Below are 5223 nucleotides of genomic sequence, written 5' to 3'. Positions count from 1 at the left end.
AGAGAGATGTCATGGATCCATGGGGAGGAGGTGCCGTGGCTCGGCTGGGGGAGGCGTGCGCCCACCATGGCTGAAGACCAGACGGGAGGAGGGGTGCGGCCGCCGCCATGGCTGAAGACCAGACGGGGGAGGGGCGTGGCCGCCGCCGAGCAATGGGTTCGGCGAGGAGGGAGGCGCTGGAAGGGAGAAGCTAGGGCTGCTGCTAGAGAGATGGCATGGATCCATGGTGTGGCTTGCTGGAGCTGCTGCCCGCGTCTGCTAGAGAGAACAGAGAGAAAGAGAGCAGAGATATGAGAGTTTGAGAGATGCTCCGATTGCTACACATTAATATAGATGTATAGTGCTTCTTTCATGATGTATGATGTGTTGTACTACTGATTGCTGCACATTTAGATATAGATCAGAGAGATAGCTTGCTACTGATTGCTGCTACTATTTCTAGTAATTTTCCACTGACTGTTGTTGCTATTTGATTTCGTTTGTATTTGCTACTGATTGCTGCAAGTTATTTTCTACTAGGAGATAACATTTACATAGCTTTTTGCGACTGATTGCTGCTAGTTATTTGCTACTGGTTGTTGCACATCTATATGATGTATGGTTTATTCGTTTTTCTTTCAGATTTTTATAATGGACGGTCAGAGTTATTTTGATCTTTTGCAAAGTGATGTCGGATTGAATGATTTGCACTGGACCAAAGAAGAACAAATTGATCTCGAAAAGCATGAAGAACAAATTGATCTCGAAGGGCCTGAAGAACCTACCCCTCCTATGACAGCAAGGTCTTCGAAAGCAAAGGGTAGAAAGTAGGCGCTATGAAATCAAGCGATTTGAAGAGGCAAAAGAATTTCAGCAAGGCTGAAGACTTAACTTTGGTGGATGCATACCTTGAGATAACTCAAGATCCAATCATAGGAGTTGACCAATCTCGTGATTTTTATTAGAAAAGAATCGATGCTTATTTCTATGCCAATAAATCTGAAGACCATGGTCGGACACAAAGGTTCTCTTCAGCATCATTGGGCTATTATTCTCTGCAGTCGATGCTTCCGAGCATATCCCGAAACACCCTTTGCTCTCCAATTGCAAGTAATCTAGCAGTATCTTTAGCATTTGGAGATCTTAGGTACTGACCCCCAAAGTCCTCGATCACAACACGCACAAATCTTCTAAGATTTTCTAAAGCGGTGGACTTGGCTAGCCGACAATACTCATCAGTAAGATCAACTGCTATCCCATAAGCTATGATTCGAAATGTTGAGGTTAACTTTTGATAAGGATGTAAACCAGGAACACTAGCACTATTTCTTGTCAGGGAAAAATAGCTATCATGTGCCTCTATAGCACTTGCTATGCACAGAAAAAGAGGACGATGCATTCTATACACGTGAAGAAAAACTTAAATGAGACATGAAGAGCGACTACTATAGCAAAACCAAAACAGATGCATCGGTTTCATACCTATTGCGAAACATCATTGCCTTGAAGATACTGTGCTATGCAAAATAGTCCTTGTGGAGGTTCTGAAAGCGTCCCGCAAAATAGTGCTGAAGAGATTGATGTCCCGGTTGTGAACCTCCGTGTCGTGGAGCATCCAACCGGGCTTGTTCTTCCTCTACTATGATTGCAGCCATCACGAGTTACTCATCTTCGGAGGAGGAATCTTCGCAAAATTGCCGGACCAAGCTTCAATGGCGAATCATTTCGTTGTGGAGAGATGGCAAAAGAGAAGTACAAGAGGAGGCAGGATCAGGATTGTGGGAGATATGAGGGGCGATGATGTATTTATAGAGCTGATTACTAGCCGTTGGAAAACTAACCGTTGGTTGTTATGAAATATTATTCAAATATAGAATAAGGGAGATGTTTAGAAAAACTGCTGGAGTCGAGCAATTTTTAAGGGAGAATCTTTTTTAGGGAGTACCCTGTTTTGAATATAGGGGAACCGCTGGAGTTGGCCTTACCTTCGATGGGACGTCGTGTGGGTCCCAAGAGTTGAACATCTCTGGTCCGTCATCCGTGTGCGCTCTGCCACCTGCCTATGGGCTGTATACTGTACAGTCTGTGTGCATGCACTGGCGCCGCATCTGCTGTGTCTGCACCCTCGTTGGTGATTTAAATTTTGAAGGCCGCGTCCAGTTCGAGTCATCACAGGAGATGGTTGTGGCCTGTGGGAGTACCAGTGTTTCGGGCTAGCACACGGGCAAAACCTATTTGACGCTCGTTAGCGTCAAAAGGTCGCGCTTTCGCTGAGGGGAGCCACCGGTCGGGCCGGCCCATGTACGGGCTTCGCGTTTTTTCCGTTAGCTACAACTTCCTTCGCTGTTTCCTGCGTTCTTTTTTTCGTTTTCTTTTCTGTGGTTTTTTGCTTTCGTTTTTTTCAATGTTTGTCCGGTTTTCAGTGGTTTTGTTCTGATTTTTTGGTTCGTTTTTCCTTTCGGCTTTTTCCTTTTCTTTTAGTTTTATTTCTTCTTCTCTTTACTGTGTGTTATATAAAAAGTTCACCTCCTATTACGAAAATGTTCATCGTATATTAAATAAATGGTTCGCCATACATTATGAAAATGTTCAATATGCATTCCGAAAATGTTCATCGTGTATTACAAAAATGTTCATCGTACATTTAACAAAATGTTCACGACATATTAATAAAATGTTCACTGTATACTTAAAAAATGTTCAGCGTATATCACACAAATGTTCAATGCCTATATCACACAAATGTTCAGTGCCTATTTAGAAATTTTTCATTATATATTTAAAATTGTTCATTGTATATTAAAAAGATGTTCAATGGTTGAATTTATTTGTTTTTTTATCTGTCGCTGCGCTTAGTTCTTAAACATTCTCGCACCGAATTAATTACTAGTATTGGTGAGCTCAACTGGTAAAGAAGACATGCAGTCTATCGTTGGTCGCGTGTTCGATTCCTCGACTGAGCATTACTTTTTTGCTAATTTAGTTGCAGCCCGCAGTGAAGCCACCGAATGGGCCGGCCCAATTCGATGCACGTCCTGCGCGAAAGCTCCTCCTGTTGACGCACGCGAGCGTCAGCTAGGAGCACTCTAGCACACGGTAAGATTTGATTGCTGCAAAAATTAATTATCCCATTATAAATTGTCAGTGCAAAAGTTTGCATTGACAGATCCGTAACTATTTGCATGAACAAAATGGTACTTCATCCTAGCTCGCATCTCTTTTTTTATATCACTCGAATTTAGGTCACTCTGGTAATCAATTTATCATATAAATCTATACATTGGTCAGATTTCTAAAATTATATTTATCTATATATTTTAAATTCCACACAGACATGCTTATGTCAATATACATCCCAGTTATTAGTAAACCCAACACAACTGAGCCTCGAATTGGCATTGTATTGGATTATCATGCTCCCATTTGCCTCATCCACTTCTATCTATTTTAGGGTTCGTTTGTGGACACGGAGTATCTACTCACGAGCTCAAATGCTCCTTTATGAACAGTAAGATCAAAAAAAATGAACATTTTGGAGTGTTGCACTGAAATTTTGCAAGCATACAAAACATTTGTCAAAGTTAGCCACACATTTTTTTTATTTTTACTGTATTATTGTATTTTACTGTTCATGAGGGAGTATTTGAGCTCGGGAGCAGTATAGGACTTCCGTTTGTTAGATCCATACTTTTCATATTATCATTGTTAGTAGTGCAGCACAGCGAGCTGTTTTCCCCAGGCCAAGATCTTCAGTACTAGTGCTCGCACAAGCACAGGCAACAATAGTACTCCCTCTGTAAACTAATATAAGAGTGTTTACATCACTAGTCTAAACACTTTTATATTAGTTTACGGAGGGAGTACCAACTATCAGCCGTTGTGGTTCTTCAGAATAAATAACCGGGGCAACATGTACATAAATACACCAACTGATACGGAGAGATTGCAGATGTGGACAACAAAGAACAGGAGCAGATTTCAATATCAAATCCCGAACCAAGAAAAGAGGATCATTTTAGACACAAACAAAACAAAACGAGATAGTGCGAAACTGTGAAACAAAAAACTATGTACACTTATACAGTGCTATTGAAATGCGAAACTACAGAAACCAGTCCATCGATAGCAAATCCGCACAAAAATCCATCAGCACCTTCCCGCTCTAAAATCAATCTAGAATCATGTAGATGCAGCGGCTCCTCCATAGACCATAGGCCAAAAGAAGAAGGGAAAGCAGCTGCCAATCCAGGCCGTCCGCGAGCTCGCGTTATGGAGGAGCTCACCGATGGATCTGACCAGTTGCTGCTCCTCCTCCTGGGTCGTTCCCATGGTCGCGGCAGCACCTCGGTTCGTGTCAGTCGGCGCGGCACCAGGCAGAGGCAGGGGAGGAGTAGCCATCCTCGACAAAGCAACTCCAACGCGGCCATCCAAACGACGATGCACGTTTTGTTTGTTTGGATCGGCCGAACGGATGAACGTGTGTGCTTTTTGTTTAGGTCCGTCGGTGCGTTCAACAGGTGGTATACCCATTTTCTTCACGGCCACAAGAAAAAAACAATTTTGAAAATATGGGGCCGAAATATACATAATTAAACATTAACGACATGTTAACCACCAGCTAAAGTTCACTTAAACATTAATAAAACATTAAACAAACTAAAAACGTGCCCGCACGCTGCCCTAAGCTTTGCCCTTGCCACCGTCGTCACCGGCGAGGTCGATGATGGGTGGCGACGGCCCAGCCCAGGGGAATGAGCTTTCCCACGCTGCCAACAGCGCCTTGTCCCGCGTCTACTGCGGCGGCGGCTGGCACGCTCCTCCTCCTGCTGCTCGCGGCGCTCCCCCCTCCTCGCGCGACCACCGCATCTGACACTCGCCGTCGGCCTGCTCCTCCGCTAGCCAATGTTGTTTCCAGCACTCCAGGTGGGCCACCTCGTCGTGTCAAAGTGGACGGGGGCGCGCTCACTCACTCGCGGAGGACGACACGGGCCACGAGTACATCTCCTCGGGCCAAGTGGGCGGCTGCGGCGAGCGCTGACGCGAGGCCTCGGGCTCGACATTGGACTCGAGGACATGCAGCGGCGGCGCGGGAAGGGGGAAGGGGGGAAGTGGGCTGTACACCGAGTCCCCCGCCGCCGACAGGGCGAGGGCCACCTCCAGGTCCTTGTCCCGCCAGCTCTCCACCAGGGCACGCCGCGTCACACCTCCAGCGCGGCCTGGTAGGCCGACTCCTCCTCCTTCTTC

This window comes from Triticum dicoccoides, chromosome 2B, assembly GCF_002162155.2.
Source record: "Triticum dicoccoides isolate Atlit2015 ecotype Zavitan chromosome 2B, WEW_v2.0, whole genome shotgun sequence".
NCBI classification, from domain to species: Eukaryota; Viridiplantae; Streptophyta; class Magnoliopsida; order Poales; family Poaceae; genus Triticum; species Triticum dicoccoides.
The sequence above is the reverse complement of the archived record's forward strand: the minus strand, read 5'-3'. Positions refer to the sequence as shown.